Source organism: Macrobrachium rosenbergii, chromosome 27, assembly GCF_040412425.1.
Source record: "Macrobrachium rosenbergii isolate ZJJX-2024 chromosome 27, ASM4041242v1, whole genome shotgun sequence".
Taxonomy (NCBI): domain Eukaryota; kingdom Metazoa; phylum Arthropoda; class Malacostraca; order Decapoda; family Palaemonidae; genus Macrobrachium; species Macrobrachium rosenbergii.
The window spans coordinates 6,800,722-6,825,264 of NC_089767.1; the positions used below are offsets into that span (position 1 = coordinate 6,800,722).

General features: G+C 34.6%; 1 protein-coding gene across 1 annotated transcript in view; it reads left to right on the forward strand.

The window, feature by feature from the left end:
* The window catches only part of LOC136853386 (putative neural-cadherin 2), a 451,957-nt gene that overhangs the window by 98,180 nt on the left and 329,234 nt on the right, over positions 1 to 24,543 (forward strand). The window contains exon 4 of the mRNA XM_067128834.1: positions 22,672 to 22,701. The gene's annotated coding sequence lies outside the window, so the exon portion shown is untranslated. The remainder of the gene's footprint in view (positions 1 to 22,671; positions 22,702 to 24,543) is intronic.

The following is a 24,543-nucleotide window of genomic DNA, read 5'->3' on the forward strand; positions in this document are numbered from 1 at the left end:
TTTTGTTTTTTAACGCAAATCTAAGGATCGGTAAGCTACCAATTATGAAAATTATTTGAAATAAATCTAAATATTTCAGCTTTTTGCTGTTGTAAACTGGGCATTAAGTCCAGTTCTGATGAAGACTGGGAGAAACTTCATTTGTTGTTTATTCTTTCAAGAAAATCCAATGCCTTTCAAAGTTACCAGATGCACAAATACTCACGCTACCCTTATGCGGAAGACCTATTGTATATTACTTCTGTTGTTAAGGACTTTGAATAGGTTATTTTGGTTCCGATCTTCCGTAACTCTTAGTTCACAGGTGTGTAGAAATAACCCCATCTATTTTAGTTTGTCTTCGTTATCAAATATCATAGACCGTTTCCCGTAAAAACGTGTCCCTCGCCATTGTTAAGAAAACTGAAGGGAATTTGATGTTCGCAGAAAATATGGAAAGACTTGCTGTGTCATAAATCGACCTTGTACAGATATCAGACTCATAAATATTTCCTCCGGTGAACTGAGTTTCCTTAGGAAGAAGAAGAAGAAGAAGAAGAAGAAGAAGAAGAAGAAGAAGAAGAAGAAGAAGAAGAAGAAGAAGAAGAAGATGGAGGAGGAGGAGGAGGAGGAGTGATTGATGTACTTTCCCCTCTTATGAAAAAAACAAAGCCCACTCAACGGGAGGAGACCCATTACTCAATATCCACATGAACAAAATTGGACAATAATTATAAGAAGAATGACTTTATACCAAAATCCGATGGGCACTCGTTCGTTAATATTAAGGGAATTTATCGTTATTGTACATTTCGCGTCGAAATTTTCTCGGGGGAAAGACGAAACGTTCATTTCATGGCCTTTTCAATCACGCTGACCCCATCAGATGTATTTCCAGTTTTAGTTTTCTGTAAATAAAACTATTGAGATAAATATTTGTCTGTCCGTCCGCACTTTTTCTGTACGCCCTCGGACCTTAAAAACTACTGAGGCTAGAGGGCTGCAAATTGGTCTGTTGATCATCCACCCTCCAATCATCAAACATACCAAATTGCAGCCCTGTAGCCTTAGTAGTTTTTATCTTATTTAAGGTTAAATTTAACCATGATCGTGCGTCTGCCACCACTATAGGTACCAAAAACTCAAGCCGCCGCCGTGGCTGAAAGTTTCATGGGCCGCGGCCGAGAGTTTCATGGGCCGTGGCTGAGAGTTTCATACAGCATTATACGCCATGCAGAAAATTCGATTGCGCCATAGAAACTTCGGTGCATTTTTTACTTTTTTTCTTCGTCCTGAAAGGAATTAGATTATTTTTGCAAATCTTTCTTGAGCCATATATATTGCATAGAACCTGACATAATTAAAGTATCTGGACCTCAGTCTGTGAACACACACACACACACACACATGCACGTACCAGCAAATTCAAAGTTTTGTCCAAAATAATGTCAAGAATGACCCACATTGAATAAGTCATAAAAAAAGTATACCTTAGTTTTACCAGACCACTGAGCTGATTAACAGCTCTCCTAGGGCTGGCCCGAAGGATTAGACTTATTTTACGTGGCTAAGAACCAATTGGTTACTTAGCAACGGGACCTACAGCTTATTGTGGAATCCGAACCATTTATCGCGAGAAATGAATTTCTATCACCAGAAATAAATTCCTCTAACTCTTCACCAGCCGGCCGGGGGAATTGAACTCCGGCCCATCGAGTGACAGTCTGAAGCTCTACCGACTCAGCCAACGAAGGGCTGAATAAGTCATAGGTGGAGGTATAAAAGGCGCATTTCATTTTACATGAAAGAAATGATGCATTAGTCTTTAGCTATCGCCACTCCATCGGCTCGGCTTCGCGAATTGTATTTTGAAAGAATATCGGACTTTTGTAAAATTTTTAAAAGATTCTGTTAATGTTGTTGTGATTTTAATGGCAACTAACATGTATCATTTGTCCCAAGCGTCATACACCCCGGGCAGTGCCGTCAGTGCCCCTCGTGCGGTGCACTGTGGGCATTACTTGATGTTCTTTCCAGCATCCCTTCGGCCCCTAGCTGCAACCCCTTTCGTTCCTTTTAATGTACCTCCTTTCATTTTCTCTTTCATTTTCTCTTTCATCCATCTTACTTTCCACTCTCTCCTAACAATTGATTCATAGTGCAACTGCCTTGAGGTTTTCCTCTTGTTACACCTTTCGAACTTTGACTGTCAATTTCCGTTTCAGCGCTGAATGACCTCATACGTCCGGTGCTTGGCCTTTGGCCTAAATTCTATATTCAGTTCCAAGCGTCATACAAGATAAAATTAGCAAGTTGCTCGATAAACATTCATCCAGTATCCATTTTCCATATAGAAATCCTTCTATGCATATGAATATAACGCGTATACAGTTTTCTAATTCATTTCAAATGGGGTATTAGTTTTCCCATAAACAGAATATATTAGACAGTGAGGCTCCATGGTATTGATGTAAATGAGAATATAAAATGCGATCTATAAAACTCCCCAACCAACTTCCACCCACCTCTCTCGCTGCTTTAATGTTTCAGTAGATCAGACTTGTAATTCTGACATTTACCCTTTTTCATCTCTGTGCCATTTTCATTCTTCCTGAGAAAGAGATTTGAAACATTCTCACGTGGTCATTTCTTACTAATTCTGTTGAGAATTGAGAGATGAGGTCATGTTTCTCTGAGAATGTCTCAGGATTTTTCTTTGATTCCTTTTCCTTGCTTTCCCAGAAAATTCTTAAGAAGCCTTGAAAAGGTTGAAGTTTTCGAGTGTAGAAATTTATATATCAGATTTTAGTTTTCTGTAAAAGAAAACTATTGATATGGCTATTTGTCTGTCCGCCCTCAAATCTTAAAAACTACTGAGGCTAGAGGGCTGTAAAATGGTATGTTGATCATCCACCCTCCAGTCGTCAAACATACCAAATTGCAGTCCTCTAGCCTCAGTAGTTTTTATTTGATTTAAGGTTAAGGTTAGCCGTGGATCTTGCGTCTGGCATCGCTAGAGGTGCCAGCCACCGACGCATCTTCACTTGACCGCATCTGGGGAGCAACTGACCGCTGCTCGGTCCTGTCTGAGGAGTATCATGCTACAGCACATCGAGAGTTTCGTACAGCATTATACGCTGTACAGGAAACTCGATTGCACCGAAGAAATCTCGGCACTTTTTTTACTTGTTATATTTTAAGAATAAGGTTTATAATCACTGAGCAGTACACACTTTGGTGAAGAGAAATCAGTACTGAGCGTGAGATAATAATTTGAATGATTTATTCAGGAATGCTAATGATGAACAGCAATGATCTTAAATTATTGTATTTTTCATATTTTATTTATTGTTTGTAATATCGCCATCGTAAACTATTGTACATTTTAAACTGTTACCACGGAATGGTTTGTGGGAAATTTGTTTTTTGCTGGTCAGTGGTCATAAAAATAAAATAACACAGTTTAATCTATCAGTTGAGGGCATACGGTATATTGATACTGAATATTAACGGCTGATATACATTGGATACATTTGAATCGCTTTCTGAGACTCCAAAGATATTTCTTTGTCAGAATTGACGTCACGTTATTATTATTATTATTATTATTATTATTATTATTATTATTATTATTATTATTATTATTATTATTATTAATTTTTATTTTATTATATTATTATCATTGTTTATTTCATATATTTTTATTTATTATTATTATTATTATTATTATTATTATTATTATTATTATTATTATTATTATTATTATTATTATTATTATTATTAGTTTGAGTTTAGAATATCAGACTTGAAGTACCAATAAAGTAGGAAATCATTCCTGTACTTATAGAAAATGCGTAGCCAATATCATGTAACAAGTCTGACGTGTATATATATATATATATATATATATATATATATATATATATATATATATATATATATATATATATATATATATATATATATATATATATATATATATATATATATATATATATATATATATATGTTAGTTGTTACACTGAATAAAAATAAAGTTCGTGTTTCATTTTGCTATTTCTGATTACAAAAAAGGAAGGTTGCTGTCTGTGACATAACTGGAGTTCATGAATTAGAGCTCATTAAAATTTTGTTGGTAATACAGCGACCTAATATCATCGTTTCCAAAATGCTATTGAAATGCTGTTGCTGATTACTCTTTGATACTAATGATGAATAGCATTATTTTAAACCTCTGTAGGGGAGGCTTATTTCAGTGAAAATAGCAGTCATTTTAATTAGTTTCTAACCGACATTACTGTATACCTCGGGGCTTTTAATGCAATTGTGATGCGTTGCATTTTGTAACCTGAATGATTGGCTGAAGCATTTATGTTTATTATGCCTATTTTCTACATGATATTATTTAAGTGTTCATTATTGCCTTTTAGTTTTCTGTATACGAAAACTATTGTGCCGGCTTTGTCTGTCCGTTCGCCCGCAGGTCTTAAAAACTGCTGAGGCCAGAGGTCTGCAAATTGGTACGTTGATCATCCACCCTGCAATCATCAGACATACCAAATTGCAGCCCTCTAGCCTCAGTAGTTTTTATTTTATTTAAAGTTAAAGTTAGCCATAATCGTGCATCTTTGATAAATAGATTTTTGGAAAATGTTTATATTTAATGTAGGCTGCTAACCAATCTTTGATAAAATAGATTTTTGGAAAAAAGTGTATTTTTAATGTATGCAGCTAACCAATCTTTGATAAATAGATTTTTGGAAAATGTGTATTTTTAATGTATGCTGCTAACCAGTTTTTGACAAGTAGATTTTTGGAAAAAAGTGTATTTTTAATGTATGCTGCTAACCAGTCTTTGATAAGTAGATTTTTGGAAAAAAGTGTATTTTTAATGTATGCTGCTAACCAGTCTTTGATAAATAGATTTTTGGAGAAAAAGTGAATTTTTAATGTAGGCTGCTAACCAGTCTTTGATAAATAGATTATCGTAGAAGGTGTATTTTCAATATAGGCTGCTAACCTATCTTTGATAAATAGATTTTTGGAGATTGTGTAATTTTAATGTAGGCTGCTAGCCAGCCTTAGATAAGTAGATTTTTGGAAAAAAGTTTATTTTTAATGTAGACTGCTAAACAATCTTTGATAAATAAAATTTTTGAAAATACCACAGGTTATGTGCAAATAAATTCCCCCAAGACCAGTCCAATATTGCTCATACCTGAACCCCGTAGGGGGTCAGTGCCCTCAGTGCACCTCACGCGTGGTGCACTGTAGGCAATAAAGGTTCTTTGCAGAGTCCTTTTGGCCCCTACCTGCAATCTATTCCTTTCACTGTACCTTCAATTCATATCCTTTCTTCTATCTTACTTTCCACCCTCATCTAACAATTGTTTCACTGTGAAACTGCTTTGAGGTTTTCCTCCTGTTACACCTTTCAAACCTTTACTCTCAATTTCCCCTTCAGCACTGAATGACCTCATAGGCCCCAGCGCTTGGCCTTTGGCCTAAAATGTATATTCTGTATTCATACACCTGAAAATGCCGGGTGTCCATTCTTGCCCCGTCATTAATGACGCCAAGTGAATTATCTCGCCTCTGCGACTCTCACGAATATGAGACCGCCTTTAATAATTAATAATTTCAATTTCCCTGGAGCCAATTATCGTATTAAATGCACGACTGACTCATTATCACCTCTCGCGATGGATAATAAAGGTCGCCAGGGGTTAATAATTAATGATTGGGAGTTTTTAGATCTCTCTCTCTCTCTCTCTCTCTCTCTCTCTCTCTCTCTCTCTCTCTCTCTCTCTCTCTCTCTCTCTCTCAGAACCTGGAAAGTGGACATATCACTTGGCCTCTTAACTGAGTATTGTTTTTTTCATTTTTTTTCCAGTATACTTAATATTGGTTCATTCTGGGAAGTGGACATATCAGTTGACCTCTTAACTGATTGCTGTTTTTTTTTTTTTTTTTTTTTTTTTTCAATATACTTAATACTGGTTCCTTCTGGAAAGTGGACATATCATTTGTCCTCTGAACTGACTACTGTTTATTTCATTTTTATTTCCAATATACTTAATATTGGTTCCTTCTGGAAAGTGGACATATCACTTGTCCTCTTAACTGATTATTGTTTTGTTTTTTATTTATTTCCAATATACTTAATATTGGTTCCTTCTGGAAAGTGGACATATCACTTGTCCTCTTAACTGATTATTGTTTTCTTCGTTTTTATTCCCTGTCCACTTAATATTATTTCCTTCATTCCTTATTGCAAAGGAAGAGAGTTCGTTTGTTACAGTTTGATGAGACTGCCTGAAAACATGAAAACATTTTGACTTTTATTAAAATCTACTATTGGCCAAGTGATTTACAGGGCAAAGTTTAAAGCAGAAGTTAGAGATAATGATTTACTCAGTCCTTGGGTTCATAAAAAAACTCATTTATTTTGTATTTTCTGTTATTAATGTAGGCTATCATTCTCAGCCGAAAGAAAAGTGTCAGTATATATTTTTGCTTCAATGCAAGTTTTTTATATGTAGTCTGTAATCTGCTTGTATTTTTCTTTTCTCTTGAGAATAAAATGAATAAGTAGATGCAAATAAGTAAAATTTATTTGTCCTCGTTTTATTTATGGGGTTAAAGATTGGATTGTGCTATGTTAAAAAATGACTGCTTTTTCAGTTGCCAACAATAGTGTTTCTTAGAGATGCGTTGTTTACCAATCATTCGCACTTACACGCATACAAACATTATACTAAGATATTTTTTTTTCTTCGTTTTCACGTGCTTTTTTTCCCATTTTTATATGGGGTAAGCACGATGCCTTCTTTTGAAGGACTTTGATTTGGCAGTGGGGTAGGCCGTAGCCTCGATCGGCTGCCCTGCCTGACATCGCTTAGACCCCGGTAACGAATGTGTACATGTATTGTACCAAATCCCCAGCTCCCTTTCTCCCAGCAGCGAGGAGAACTGGGCTGGTAGGTCGACAGTTCGAGACGTGTGAGGTGTCTGTTATATTTTTAGAAGATGTTGGAGTGGCTTTGTTTATGTGTGTACGAGTATTAGTCTGTAACACCCATTTGCTTTCAGCAAACCTATCCGTTGATTACATACGTAATCCCGGGGTGTCTACATGGATAGCAAAGTGTCCGCCTTCTCTGACCGGTCGGCTGCGGGGACTGAACCCTCGCCACAGACTTCTATGAAGTCTGAGGTTGCTGCTTCTACCAACCGAGCCATCGAGACTCCTATACTAAGATATATATATATATATATATATATATATATATATATATATATATATATATATATGTAAAGTCGTCAAACTCTACGTTTGTCATTATCTAATGACACAATATACCGCTACCTTTGCTGTATAGGAAACAAATCAACGTTTTTGGTCGCGTTTGTCTGTGTTCACATAGATGTATTATGCAAAACGTATTAATGTATATTCATACAATGAATGTGAAGTCCTTTGACTATTTATATATATTTTTGTTGTATACCTAATATGTCAGAGTTACTGTAATTTTGCTCAAGAAAAATCTCACTGTGTTGGTATTTGGCAGAAATTTGTTTAAGCAACTTGAAATTTTAAGAACAATTGGAGAATTTAGATCCAAAATAAACAAGTAAAAAAATGCGCCGAAGTGTCTTGGCCGCAGTCGAGTTTTCTGTACATTGTATAATCAAGGCTACCAAAAATAGATCTATATCTTTCTGTGGTCTCTATATAATGCTGTATGAGCCGCGACCCATGAAACTTTAACCACGATCCTGTGGTGGCCTGCCCTTTATCGTTGCCAGACGCACTGTTATGGCTAACTTTAACCTTAAATACAATAAAAACTACTGAGGTCAGAGGGCTACAATTTGGTATGTTTGATGAGTGGAGGGTGAATGATCGACTTGCCAATTTGCAGCCCTCTAGCCTCCGTAGTTTTTAAGATGTGAGGGCGGACAGAAAAAGTGCGGACAAAAAATGTGCGGACGGACAAACAAAGCCAGCGCAATAGTTTTCTTTCACAGAAAACTAAAAAATAGTGTCTCGAGAGATTCTTCTTGATTCCCTTCCTCTCTAATGATGAAAGAAATTAAAACAATGATTGCAGAATGGAATTTTGCACAGCGCTGGATATTCACTGCAGAGTTTCAACTGAAGTTTTCCCATTCCGTCGAAGCCAGACCCAAATGTTCCACTCACTGTTGGACGCGGGATGAATGGCGTGATTTATTTCATTCCATTAATCTTTTGGGAAGTTCAATGTGCAGGAAGGAAAGGAAATGCGTCGGTTAATTTTGTCTATTAGCGGGATTCGCCTGAGAAAAAAAACAGCCTTTTTTTTATATTGACAATCTACGGTAAAAGTCGTATGTTTTGCCATTTATTTCTTTGTATATTATATCTGCAACCGTGTTGCATTTCTCTCCTGTGGTTGCTGGTATATAAAATCACGTGTAAGATATATATATATATATATATATATATATATATATATATATATAAAATATACTGTATATATATGTTCTATATATATATATAATATACATACATATACACATATATGTATGTATATTATTTTTTCTGAGTCAGGGAGAAATTAACCGACTCATTTCCTATCCTTCCTGTACATCTAACTTCCCAAAAGATTAATGGAATGAAATAAATTACGCCGTTCATCCAGCGTCCATCAGTGAGTGGGACATTTGGGTCTAGCTTCGACGGAATGGGAAAACTTCAGCTGGATACTGAGACCAAACATATTGGAGCTGGAACTCTGTTGTGAATATCCAGCGCCGTGCAAAATTCCATTCTGCAATCATTGTTTTTAATTTCTTTTATCATTAGAGAGGATGTGAATCAAGAAGAATCTCCTGAGACACTTTTTCAGTTTGCTTTACAGAAAACTATTGTGCTGGCTTTGCCTGTCCGTCGGCACTTTTTCTGTCCGCACTTTTTTCTGTCCGCCCTCAGATCTTAAAACCTACCGAGGCTAGAGGGCTGCAAATTGGTATGACGATCATCCACCCTCCAATCATCAAACATACCAAATTGCAGCCCTCTTGCCTCAGTAGTTTTTATTTTATTTACGGTTAAAGTTAGCCATAATCATGCATCTAGCAACGATATATAATATATATTATATATATAATATATAATATATAATATATAATATGTATATATAAAATATATTATGTATATTATATATAATATATAATTATATAAATAAACATGTATATATACATATAATATATGTGTGTCTGTGTTTGCGCATGTATATTCTGTATGTATACCAATGAATGAGGTAACTGCCCATAAAATGGCCCAATTGATTTGGAAAAATTGGATAATTATTCAGTACCTTCTATTTTTAAGTCATAACAGGAATCAATCCTTATTATTTTTTAAATCTTTCATGTGACCAGTATATATTTAATATTTGTCAATCATTTAATATTTTGAAATCTTTACAGGAACCATTTCTCAGTGTTTTTAATCACTACAGTAATCAAAACACCATTTTTCAAAATGATTTTAGCAATCAATACTTGATGTTAAATTAGTGAAGAAATCATTACTTAATATTTTTAAAGCATGACAGTAATAAGCAGTTGATATTCCGTGAAAATAATCAATACTTAAATGATTTAAGTAATCGATACTTTATGATGTCAAATAAATTTAGTTATTAATACTTGGTATTTTTAGTTATTGAAGTAATCAGTGCCTAATATTTTTAAAGCTTTGTAGCAATCAGTACTTGATATTTTTAAAGCTTTGCAGCAATCAATACTTAATATTTATAAATCTTTGCAGCAGTCAATGCATATTTTTAAAGCTTTGCAGTAATCAGTACTTGATATTTTTAAAGCTTTGCAGCAATCAATACTCAATATTTATAAATCATTACTGTTGTAAATACAGGGTATGTTTAAATTATTAAAGTAATCAATGCTTAGATAGACAGCTGAAACATGAGAGAGAGAGAGAGAGAGAGAGAGAGAGAGAGAGAGAGAGAGAGAGAGAGGGGGGGGGCGGGGGATTTCAAGCTACTGAAATTCTGTAGTCGTTTGATTTGGAAATAAAAAAATAAAACTCATTAACAAAATGTTAAATATATATATACATATATATATATATATATATATATATATATATATATATATTATATATATATACATATATTATGAATATATATTATATATACTGTATGTTATATATATATATAATATATATATAATATATGTAACATATATATATATATAATTTTTATATATATATATGTATATATATATATATATATATATATATATATATATATATATATATATATATATATATATATGTATATGCAGAATATATATATATATATATATATATATATATATATATATATATATATATTTTATATATATATATATATATATATATATATATATATATATATATATATGAGAGAGAGAGAGAGAGAGAGAGAGAGAGAGAGAGAGAGAGAGAGATATGGCGGAAGCCTCAGGGATATTATTGTTGGTAGGATAGAGCAAGGCGGTATTATTCCAAACATAAAGCTTCTTGATCCATAAAATGTCTTGAAGCGACTTCGTTCCTAGGCAACGAGATTCAATGCATATCGTTTTAACTTTTCATTTTTCTTTTCATTTTTTTGTGGTTGGGGGGGTGGGGGGAATCTTTCAATCATTGGGGAATACTGAACGGGGAAACCTAGACTTTCAAGTCAGTATTGAATTTTTTTTTCTTTTCTCGGCTTCAGCATCTCAGTATTGAAAGACTTTTATGCATACTTCGACGGGGAGCAGATCTAGTTTTATCCTTTTATTTTTCCTTTTGTGTCTTTTATTTTTTCTTTTGTAGCTTTTATTTTTCCTTTTGTCTTATTTTTTTCCTTTTGTGTCTTTTATTTTTCTGTTATTTTTCCTTTTGTATCTTTTATTTTCTCTTCAGTATTTTATTTTTCCCTCTGTATCTTTTATTCCTCCTTTTGTATGTTGTTTTTCCTTTTGCATATTTTATTTTTTCTATTGTCTTTTATTTTTCCTTCTGTATCTTTTATTCCTTCTTTTGCATCTTATTTTTCCTTATGTATATTTTATTTTTCCTTTTGTATCTTATTTTTTCTTTTGTATCTTTTATTTTTTCTTTTGTATCTTTTATTTTTCCTTTTGTATTTTTTATTTTTCCTTTTGTATCTGTTATTTTTCCTTTTGTATCTGTTATTTTTTCTTTTATATCTTATTTTTTCTTTCGTATCTATTATTTTTCCTTTTGTATTTTTTGTTTTTCCTTTTGTATCTGTTATTTTTCCTTTTGTACCTTTTATTTTTTCTTTTGTGTCTAATATTTTTCCTTTGGCATCTGTTATTTTTCCTTTTGTATCTGTTATTCCTCCTTTTGTATCGTATATTTTTCTTTGGCACCTGACAATGGTTGGGGAGTATAGGACATGGAGCCGCAGCCCTTCAAGTCAGCACTGACCCTCTTCTTGAATTGAGCACCTTGGTACCTGAAGACTTTTCCTTCCTACATACTTCAGTGGGAGGGAAATCTCCTCGGGAGTAATGGGAGACGGCCCATGGCATATAGCCCCTCATATTAAAGCCCTTTATTCATTCTCTCCATCGTCATGAACGCAGCAAGAGAGATCCCACTTTAAGTATAAAGATTTGAAGATTTAAAAATATATAGTGATTGCTGTCATGATTTAAGAGTAATCAGTACTTACATTTTGATATCGGTATGAAATGGCTGTTTAATATTTTTAGATGCTTACAATAACCAACAATACATATTTTAAATCATTACAGTAATCAGTACTTAATATTTTGATATCGTTATGTAATAGATGGTTAATATTTTTAGATGCTTACAGCAATCAATAATACATATTCTACATCATTAAAGTAATCAGTATTTAATATTTTAATATCGTCATGTAATAGATTGTTAATACTTTTAGATCCCCTACAGTAATCAATAATACATATTTCAAATCATTACAGTAATCAATAATGCATATTTTATATCAGTATAGTATTCAATAATACATATTTTAAATCATTGCAGTAATCAATAATGCATATTTTATATTATAGTATTCAATAATACATATTTTAAATCATTGCAGTAATCAATAATTCATATTTTATACAATTACAGTAATCAATAATACATATACTTTAAATCATTGCAATAATCAATACTACATATTGTATATCATTACAGTAACCAGTAATACATATTTTAAATCATTACAGTAATCAATACATAACATTATTGAATCTTTGAATCTTTGCATTTAAAGTGTTATCTCTCTTGCTACGTTCCTTGACGATGGAGAGAACGAATAAGGGGCTTTAATATGAGGGGCTATGTGCCTTGGGTCGTCTCCCATTACTCCCGAGGAGATTTCTCTCCCGTCGAAGTATGTGGGAAGGAAAAGTCTTCACGTACCGAGATGCTCCCCAACCATTGTCAGATGCAAAGGAAAAATAAACGATACACAGGGAGAAATAAAAGATACAGAGGGAAAAATAAAAGATTCAAAGGAAAAATAGATACAAAAAAAAGATTCAACAGGAAAAATAAAAGATACGAAAAAAAAGATTCAGCAGGACAAATAACAGATACAAAAGGAAAATGAAGTATACAAAAGAAAAAAATACACTATATGAAAAAATTAACAGGAAAAATGAAAGATACAGCAGGAAGAATAAATGATACAAAAGGAACAATGAAAGATACAAGAAAGATTCAGCAGGAAAAGTAAAAGTTACAAAAGGAAAAATAAAAGGTACAGATGGAAAAATAAAAGATACAAAAGGAGGAATAAAAGATACAAAAGGAAATATGAAAGGTACAAAAGGAAAAATAACAGATGGAACAGGAAAAATAAAAGATGCAGAAGGAAAAATAAAAGATGCAAAAGGAAAAACAGATGTAAAGTAAAAAGGTAAAAGATACGAAAGGGAAAATAAAAGATATAAAAGGAAAAATAAAAGATAGAAGGAAAAATAAAAGCTACGAAAAGAGGAAAAATAGATGCAAAATAAAAAAAAAAATAAAAGATATAAAAGGAAAAATAAAGATACAAAATAAAAAAATAAAAGATACAGAACGAGGACTAAAGATCCAGAGGGAAAAATAAAAGATACAAAAGGAAAAATAAAAGATACAAAAGGTAAAAATAAAAGGATCAAGCGAAATGCATTGAACCTCTTTGCCTAGGAATGAAGGCGCTTCAAGACATTCTGCGGATCAAGAACCCTTATGTTTGGAATGATGCTGCCTCGCTATCTCCCACCAGCAACAGTAATATCCCTGGAGCTTCCGCCATCTCTCTCTCTCTCTCTCTCTCTCTCTCTCTCTCTCTCTCTCTCTCTCTCTCTCTCTCTCTCTCTCTCTCTCTCTCTTTCAGGTATCAGCTCTCTCTGCTATTCAGACATACAAATAATTTTCGTTTTGAAAGGTAAGCATTGTAATGCTTTAATTTTTTTTAATGGAGTTCAAGAATATCATTCAGGAGTTGATCACCTCTGTGAGAGAGAGAGAGAGAGAGAGAGAGAGAGAGGAATCCACTTTCTGTGTTATAGAATTTCATATTTGACGTTAGGCAAGAAGACTTGAATAGCGCTTAAATTGGCGTCACTTTTGGCGTTAAATGTGTTTAGAAGGGAGGAAAAGATATCGTTAAATAAACTGTAATAACTAGGTAAATTATTCCTTTGATTCGCATAAGGTGAATGTCAAAGAGTAATCTGGCTCAGATGAAAATATTAAAGAGAGATTGCACAAGTATAATGGCGTGTAAATTTTGGTGAACTAGGTGAATGCATTCTGGCAGACCTTCAAAAAAAGATGATTATTTTCAAGTATTATGTATTACGAACAATTGTATTTATTTTTAATACATCCCTACCCGATTTTATGCTCAAGTTATCTGGTATATTTTTAGCCTCAGTCTTCAGCAAAAATACTGTTGATTGACATTCCCTCACCTAATGGAAATTCCATCCGAGTGAATATTTCAAGCACAGCTTTTCGGTTCTTTTAAATTTTTCGACTTGCATCTCAGACTGCCTTCTTCTTAACCCAGTCTCATTCCAGTTCTGCTCTTATGTAAATGTCTCCTAATGACGTATTCAGTATACGTTTTCCCCAGCCTTGGGTCCCTGCATTTTATCAAATCCTCATTGTAATGCAGTGCGTATCTCAAAGTACTTTTTCTTCCACTTACTAGTTTTATTGTTTTGATGTGTTGGGGCCGTTTTCTATGATTTGATCCTGTAGTTTTATTGTTTTGATATGATAGGTCCGTTTTCTATGATTTGGTCCTATATTAGTTTTATTGTTTTGATATGATGGGGCCGTTTTCTATGATTTGATCCTGTAGTTTTATTGTTTTGATATGATAGGGCCGTTTTCTGTGATTTGGTCCTATATTATTTTTATTGTTTTGATATGATGGGGCCGTTTTCTATGATTTGATCCTAATTTTTTTGGTGTGTGTTTTTGGTAACTTTGAAAGACATTTTTATTCTAAAATGAAGCCATAAAATCTTTGGGAGATTTTCTTATATTCTTTGAATGACGGAGAAACGAAATTTAAGCAATATTAGAATTATAATGGGCTTCAAAAAGTCTGTAGAGAATTGGCTTTTAAAGCTGTGGACAGTTTTATTTTCGCGCATTTGTGTAATCTCCGTTACAACACAGTACTATGTGAGTAATGCCTTATCAACCTTAGAATCGTGATTATTATTATGTATTATTTCAGTAGATGAAACCTATTCACATGGAACAAGCACACCAAAGGGGTCACTGATTGAAATTCAAGCTTCCAAAGAATGTTGGTTTCAACCTCCCACCGCAGCAGACCCCACACTGCAGCAGTAACTGACCATGATACAGAGCCAAGTGATTTTTCATCGCCCTGGGGATTCGCAAACCCGTGATATCTGAGTGGCATGCCATGACACTAACCACTAAACCACCGGGCCAAAAATTGCAAACCTTATATGATAGCAGACGAGGGTCATGGCGTAAATATGACAGACATGCAGAGACATCCGATGGTCTTTTGTTCTTAAGGAGAAATTAAGCTTCTTACAGTAACAAATAATGGCTGAGTTCTTGAAGAGGAAAAACTTCACATCGAATTGAATGGGATTTGTTCAGCTGGAAGGAGGCGAAACTGATGGTTATTTCTGTCAGAACTGGAATGTTGAAGGAATTGAAACATTTGGAAACTAAAAAAATAAAAAATAAAAAAAAAATGCGCTGAAGTTTCTTCGGCGCAACGAGTTTTCTGTACAGCGTATAATGCTGTATGAAACTCTCAGCCGCGGCCCATGAAACACTCAGCCGCAGCCCATGTAACTTTCAGCCACAGCCCGGTGGTAGCCTGTGTTGTTGGCACCTATAGTGGTGGCAGACGCACGATCATGGCTGACTTTAACCTTAAATAAAATAAAAACTACTGAGGCTACAGGGCTGCAATTTGGTATGTTTGATGATTGGAGGGTGGATGATCAACGTACCAATTTGCAGCCCTCTAGCCTCGGTAGTTTTTAAGATCTGAGGGCGGACGGACAGACTAAACAGTCGTCTCAATAGTTTTCTTTTACAGGAAACTAAAAAGGTTAATTAAAAGTTAATTTTCAGGTTTTTCTACAAAGAGGATATAATTAAACAATTGATATTCTAAAAAGAGTTACAAAAAGAATCTCTCTGCTGTGGAAACGACGCAGTCTGTTTACAAAACCAAGGGAACATAGCCACTGCTTGCAAACATTATATACGCTAATGAGGACGAAGGTAACTAAGCGTATTAAGCAAAAATACTCTTCTTTGCTTCTGAGAACTCAGGAAAAATGCTTTTTATTCTCCATTGATTGTTACAGAGTTTCCACTAAATTATCATTGTATTTAGTTCGTTTGATTTAATTCTAATTCTAGGAAGAACGCTTATACCCATTAGCAAGAAAGAGTCATATTTCTTTGCTTTGCTTGTGACTTGTTTCTACGTATCAAAGTTGTGTTAAGCAAAGATGGTTATATATATATATATATATATATATATATATATATATATATATATATATATATATATATATTATATGTTACTGCCATTATTTATAAATGAGTTTATGATTACTACTTGACTTTTAGTGAGAAAAGTTACGTTCAGAATATTCCGCCGTTGCAAAATGTAGATCTTGCGTGCAGTCTAGTGATAAACATGAAAAATAATTTTAAAAAATGACATGTTTTATGCAGCTTTTGGAAAAACTTAATCATAGTTGCGAAATATATTTCTGTATGTCAAGAACTGTAATTATCTTGACGCGTGGCAAATTGTGTATGATAACCAACGACTGTGTCTGATCGAAAGTTAATGCTGCCACAAAGTTGTACTTTTAATGTAAATCTGTATGAAATAGAACTTTGACAAAACTTCAAATACAATATTTGAAGATTGTTCACTCCCAGTGACATCTGTTGGAATATGCTGCAGGAATATCGACGGGCTAAAGTCGAGGAATAAATTTTGAATTGAAATTAAATTTAAATAAATTTAAAATTGAATAAAAAAATTTTTATTGAATGTAGAGAAATATTGTCTGTAATCCTCAGACTGAAATATGCATTCCCAATCACAAAATCAACTTTAAATTTAAATAAATTTTAAATTAAATTAAAAAAAATGTTATTGAATGTAGAGAAATATTGTCTGTAATCCTCAGACTGAAATATGTACTCCAAATTACAAAATCAACTTTAGTTTCATTCACAGAAAGGAAAAGGCTTTTAACATTATCACAGACCAAGTAAAACTTTAGTGAAGTATTCAAATATAAGCGTTGTGTGATGAAAATTCCATTTGAAATCGATTTTTAGTTTGCTGTCAAAGAAAGCTATTGTGCCGGCTTTGTCTGTCCGTCCGCACTTTTTCTGTCCACCCTCGATCTTAAAGACCAGAGAGGCTTTTGAATTGCCTCTCTCTCTCTCTCTCTCTCTCTCTCTCTCTCTCTCTCTCTCTCTCTCTCTCTCTGCTCGACTTTTGCCTTACTTCTCATCATAGTAGTCTCATCTCTCTCTCTCTCTCTCTCTCTCTCTCTCTCTCTCTCTCTCTCTCTCTGCTCTGACTCGACTTTGCCTTACTTCTCATCATAGTAGTCTCATCTCTCTCTCTCTCTCTCTCTCTCTCTCTCTCTCTCTCTCTCTTGACTTTTGTCCTGTCTCTCATCATCGTACTCTCTCTCTCTCTCTCTCTCTCTCTCTCTCTCTCTCTCTCTCTCTCTCTCTCTCTCTCAATCTGCTCGACTTCTGTCCTGCTTCTCATCATCGTACTGTCTCGTAACTTCATTTTTAAAAAATCCTCCCTGGCCTCATTTCTTGGCCAAATCTGCTTATCCACCAACGCATGGCTCTCAAGTAAGACTTTATTATGCAGCCTTTCAGAATTTTCCTCGTAAACTTCTTCCATCATTTAGCGAGTGAGTGCCCATAGCTATAACAGCGGCATACAAGAGATGAAAGAGATGAACTTTGGCTGCGCTTGAATGACCGCAATTTTGTTGCTTCTTGTTTAGTTCATGACTCCACTTCCTCGTGAATTTTCATGCTTGTGGAACACTGTCATTCAGCTCTCTCTCTCTCTCTCTCTCTCTCTCTCTCTCTCTCTCTCTCTCTCTCTCTCTCTCTCTCTCATGGTGGCGATGTGTTATCTTTTCCGGCATTCCACAGGAGTCAAGACAGGGATGACAATGGCGCATGCGCCATTGAGGGTACATTTCCAACCACCAATGGATCCACAAGTCTTTACTAGACTCTGTTGTGATTTAAGGTGAGTTTTAACCTTAATCGAACCATTGGTACTGCTTAGGGCGAGAATAAAAGTAATAGCACCTACTGCCGCAGTTTTATCACTAATCTGATAAATTTGTTTGGTGGTGGCCTCGAGATAAAGATAAAAGGGATCTTTCTTAGACAGTGACCCCCAAGGGTTTTAACCCGGTATGCTGTAGGTCCCGTTGCTAAGTAACCAATTGGTTCTTAGCCACGTAAAGTAAGTCTAATCCTTCGGGCCAGCCCTAGGAGAGCTGTTAATCAGCTCAGTGGTCTGGTAAAACTAAGCTATACTTACTTTGTATCCACCTTTGCGGCGTGTTCAGTACAAGCCCGTTGGGGATGACCGTAAAAACATAAACAAAAGACTGTAGATATCATAAAGACAATGACCACCAAGAAATATTAGACGTAGATAACGACCCCCGAACTTTGCGGGGGGTCACTATCCAGGAAAGATCAGATAAAGAATCACCATCAGGCAGTTAGAGCATTTTCAAGACAAGCCCATTCTCTTCCCACTGATAAGATCTGAGTTCTCTCTTCGTACTTCGAAATATATAGATTTTGTTCGTTCTCTTTCTTATTTCTGTGTGCCATAATGGCCACAGCAACCTCGTAATTCCTCTGTTTTCTAATATTTTCGAGATGGTTTCCATTGGAAGTTATGAAATTTGAATCTACAGCGAATCGTGTGGGTAAAAAGTGTAAAATGTGTAAAAGCTAAACGTATATTTGATGTTTTTCAGATCTAGCAAGATATTATGTTAGCTTTTAAAATAAATATAAGTAAGAAATGAACACTGAATGTTTGAGCTGAGTCAAAATTGTTCTTGAAATCAGCCTCTATTCTCGACTGAAATAAAAAAAAAATTATAGAAAAATTTTTTTTGTCCTCTTCAATTAAATATTTAAAATTAGTTATTTGTTGAAACCACTTCTTCACCCATTCATATTGAAAGGTTTGGCTTCAGGAATATTTGTTGAATTAGATTTTTCTTTAAAAAAAATCTCCCTTGTGTGAGGTCATCTGATTTATCTTTTTTTAATTTTTTTTTTGTACTTTTAAATTAAATATTTCAGATTAGTTATTCATTTGCTGAAACCACTTTTTACCCATTCATATTGAGTATCGAAAGTTCTGACTTCAGGAACATTTGTTGAATGAGACTTTTCTTTTAAGAAATCTCCCTTGGGCAAGTTCATCTGATTTTTCCGGTTTTTCTTTATATATATATATATATATATATATATATATATATATATATATATATATATATATATATATATATATATATTTATATTTATATTTATTTTTCTTAAGTTGCATTGCGCTCATCGAAAATCCCATTTATATCATACGTTATCAGGGGTAGTATCTCTCATTCTGTGAAAAAATTCACCCTAGCGAATGTTAATGGTCTTGTTTTTCCCCGCTTTTTTATTTTTTGTCTCTCGCCTTTTGAATCTACATAGCTATCTCCCGTAACCCAATCTCTTTCCTCGTCATCTCTTATGCAAATATCTCGTGATGAGATGCATCACGGTCATTTTTTGCGCTTTCACTTCTCTCATGAGTTATTTTCGCTGCTAAGTTTATTATGAAGATTTATAATTATGTCTGTAGTTGATTTTTTGTTGTATTTGGTCATTATTTCTTCCTCAATTTAATATAGCGTGTGAAAAAAATCAGTTCATTTGATGTAGGATGAAAATTAAAGAGTTTTACGTTGTCCTAGAGTCTCCCGTTTTATTTTTGATAAGACGAAATGCTTTAAAAGAAGAAAGAAAAAGATAAAATTGCTTCAAAAAAGAAGGAAAAAGGTAAAACTGAAACTTTCAATATTATCTTATTTCAAACGTATTACTAATGTTGCTATAAATATTGAAAACGTCGAAACTGGACACAACTCGAGGAACACAAGGCATGGCAAATTTACTTTCTTACCAATGTGAAGAACGGAAACTTCATGTTCAGTAGTAAAGTTAAATAAGCATGACTGCTTGGCTGTGAATGCCTTTAATATCATTCCTCATATAAGTTCTTTTATAGAAAATTTCAGCACCTTAAGAGAGTAAGAATCAACATTCTTACACTCACTAAAGAGAAAAATTTGATTCAGTCATTTTCGTCCCTTAATGGAAATATAATGAATATGTTTTGAGTGTATGAGAGTGCCATCTTAGTATATTTTTGCAAGCTTTTGAAACCATATCCATTAAGTGTCAGTCACCTTGGAAGAAGAATGCCACTTGCAAACTGTTTAGCCTTAAATGCCATCGTTATTTGTTTACATTTTGACATCGAGTATATATAGTCTCTTGAGTTAGATGTGAAATGGGTCTCTTCCACCCCCCCTCCCCTTATTCCGTCATGAAGACTCATCTACTGGTCCTTGTCTTGACACCTCCATACACACTACTACTACTCTGGATAACTATTGCTCTCCTCTTCTTATCACATGACCAAACCATCCGGATCTCAAGAATGACAGCTCTTTTCCTATGTGCGCCTGGATACAAGATGTCTCATCGGCGCTGCAATTTTTCTGGCGTTCTCCAGTGATAGACTACCGAACGGGGTTTCTCCTTTTCTCATGACATGATCAAACCATCTCAGTTTTTGTGGTCTGCGGCCAGGACGGACATTAGCTATTTCCTGCGTCAGTTATTCTATTTTGTCGTCACGTCTGCATTTTCATTTTCCTCTGCTATTTAGTGTAAGTCCATGAACAGATAGATCACCTTACGGGGTTTCTCATTTTCTCATGACATGATCAAACCATCTCAATTTTTGTAGTCTGCGGCCAGGACGGACATTAGCTATTTCCTGTGTCAGTTATTCTATTTTGTCATCACATCTGCATTTTCATTTTCCTCTGCTATTGAAAGTAAGTTCATGAACAGACTCGGGAAAAACATCAAAACCAAATGAGGATAATCATTTGATTCCTTCCTTTCAATGAACTCCATCAGTAGTATTTAGTTATTAATCTGAAAATCCGTTTTACTAATGACAGCAGCGATAGAAATATTATGAATTTTTAATATCATTGAGAGGTTTCAGTGTGTTGCCTAAAGTGTGATTCAGAGTATTTCTCCGATTACGGAATAACTCTTTTAGCCAGACTTTCAGCTCAATACCACTTGTCGAAATGAAATCAGGAGGATCGAGGAACGACTCAGGCAAAGAAGTTGCTTTTTGTATGTTTGTCTGTCCGTACGGACTTTCTTCTGTCCGTCCTCAGGTCTTAAAAAATACTGAGGCTATAGGGCTGCAAATTGGTATGTTGATCATCCACCATTCGATCATGAAATACCAAATTGCAGCCCTCTAGCCTCAGTTTTTCTGTCCGCCCTCAGGTCTTAAAAACTGCTGAGGCTAGAGGGCTGCAAATTGGTATGTTGATCATCCACCATCCGATCATCATACATACCAAATTGCAGCCCTTTAGCCTCAGTAGTTTTTATTTTATTTAAGGTTAAAGTTAGCCATGATCGTGAATCTGGCACCGCTATAGGTACCAACAACACAGGCCACCACCGGACCCTGGCTGAGTTCCATGGGACGCGGCTGAAAGTTTCATACAGCATTATATGCTGTATGAAACTCGGTTGCGCCGAAGAAGCTTCGGCGCATTTTTTACTTATTTTCTTTAATTAGACTTTTAAGGGCATAGACTAATGAGACGAACAATCCCCATTAAAGCTGTTTTGAATATAGGTTGTGTCAAGCAAACAGATTTAAAAAAAGAAAAACATTCAACAAAAGTTCCTGTTCTCGATTTTCGTGTGAATCGCGAGTAATCCTTGGATACAGGGATTGAAATCCTATTTCAAGCTGACAAATACCTCTCTACCTGTAATGCTGGTGGCACCCAACACCCTAAGGATTACCCGGGATTCAAACCAGGGAGGTCACTTAGGCCCGTCGTCTCAGGCGACAGTAACCCCAAATGAAAGTCTGACCTTTATCTGACCAATGTGTTGGGAGCGAAAGTAGACCTGATATTGAGTGCCGATTTGAATAAAAATCGAGGACTGTCTTAATGTGTTCTCAACCTTCGCAGATGTGTCGTTGGAAGGCTCACAGAGAGAGAGAGAGAGAGAGAGAGAGAGAGAGAGAGAGAGAGAGAGAGAGAGAGAGAGAGTACAATGATGAGAAGTAGGACAAAAGTCGAGCAGAGAGAGAGAGAGAGAGAGAGAGAGAGAGAGAGAGAGAGAGAGAGAGAGAGAAGCAAGTCAAAATCGAGCAGAGAGAGAGAGAGATGAGACAGTACAGTGATGAGAAGTAAGACAAAAGTGGATCAGAGAGAGAGAGAGAAGGGGTAGGGACAGATGAATTTGTTTGCATAACCTACAAAATATGCACATTAAGTTGTATACGATAGACGTTTGAATTATCTTAAGCCAAGTTTTATAGATATCATTGCTTTTAATGCAGCATTTGAAGGTATATGAATTGTTTGCAGTTGAAATCGAAACTATTAGAAGTTATATAAAGAAGGACTGTATAGAAATCACGTACATCTCGTCAATTCTATAATTATGCATCGTTGTTTGAGGTGTATTTTTCAGCACAAAGTTATTTCGCTTCAGTGAGATTTATTGACTATCTAAAAATTATTTGTAAACGTGATGCTTTTTTTGGGGGGGTTCAAATAGTTAGCCCCTCTGTTGATAATAGAAAGAAATTTAGATATTTTAAATCTTTATAGAAGTCACTTAACAGGAAGTGATTTATAGATCTAGATGTTTTGTAATGAATGTATCGATTCGTATAAATATTTTGTCTTGAAATGTGGCTTCTCTTATTTCAGAGCCGCGTCTTGGAATTGCAACCAACAAAGGTAAGTCTGTCTCTATAATTCATGTGTGTATATATATATATATATATATATATATATATATATATATATATATATATATATATATATATATATATATATATATATATATATATAAAACCAGGGTTTGAATGAAGATTATCGTTACTAGTTGCGACTAGTTTCGGAGATTCACAATCTTCCGTCATCGGGCCATTTATATTGGAATATATGTTACATTTAGAATCAATGAACTATTAAAGTAAAGTAAAATTAAGTATTACAAGATGCAAGAACCTAACCACGCAGCAAAATCTCAAAATACGGAGATACAGAGAGAAAATGTTTATTGTCAAAATGAGCAGAAATTGAAAGTCTACAAACACACCAATTCAACAGACCTTTCATTATAACAGAGAGAAGGTTTATCTCTCAGGGTATATAGAGACTCAACCACTCCCAGCTCCATTTCGTTGGTCCTGCAAATAAGGACTGAAAAAGAATCTCGATTTATAGGATGGTCATCCCCTTTCGTTCATTTTACTGTACCTCCTTTCGTATGCTCTTTCTTCCATCTTACTTTCCTCAACCCTCTCCTAACACTTGATTCATAGTGCAACTGCTTTGAGGTTTTCCTCCTGTTCCACCTTCCAAACCTATTTACTGTCAGTTTCCGTTTCAGCGCTGAATGGCCTTTGGCCTAAATTCTATAATCAGTTCTATGGGATGGTCAGACGCCCAGCGCTAAGTGATGGTTTGCTTAATGGCCCATTCGTCCTGACAGATCTTCCAGTATGTTCGAAGATGCGAACCCTGAAATTCCTCTCTCATATTCCGATGTACATTGCGCTACAGCAATGATACTTGTGCTTGTAAACAATAGACGATTGCAGCTCTATCGGTACCACATCCTTGAACCCCTGAAGAATTCTTGCAGTGTAGATTTTAGCCTAAATATCAATAAGAGACAGACCCTCTCTTTGTAATAATGAAAGGTCTGTTGAATTGCTGCATTTGTAGACTTTTAATTTCTGCTCATTTTGACAACAAACTGTGTATTTGTGTCTCTATATTTTCTGTAAATCTCCGAAACTGGTCGTAAGTAATAAGGATGGTTTTCATTCAAGGCCTGGTTTTAATATTTATTCTTCTAAGTTTTCCATGGAACTCTTCTGTTGCTGAGATATATATACTGTATATATATATATATATATATATATATATATATATATATATATATATATATATATATATATATATATATATGTATATATATTATATATATATATACAGTATATATATAATGTTTTCATGTTAACTTAATAAAAATGCAATTGCAGTCGCAGAGATGTATACTGATATAATCTGTACCATATTTATATTATTAGTATATATATGTGCATATATGTGTATATACACATAAATATACATACATATACTAATAATATAAATATGGAACATACGATATCAGTTTACATCTCTGTGATTGCAATTGCATTTTGATTAAGTTAACATGAAAGCGGGTGTAGCCCCGTATTAACACGCTTTACTCATTTGCGAAGATAACCTCTGGTTGCCCTTGTGAGTTAATTAGATTTCTTTTAAAGGTGAAATTGTCCTCCTCCTCCTCCTCCTCCTCCTCCTCCTCCTCCTCCTCCTCCTCCTCCTCCTCCTCCTCCTCCAGCCGCACTAAGTTAAAAATGAGTATTAATAGAATCGCCAGCCAAATCTTTTGTCCCCCAAGTTTTCCAAGACCAGGCGCTCAGTAGTCCATCAGGCAGATCTCAGTACGAAAAATGGATAAGTGGGATAAATGAAGATCCGGGCGTTGGCGTGGTGAAGAAGAAGAAGAAGAAGAAGAAGAGA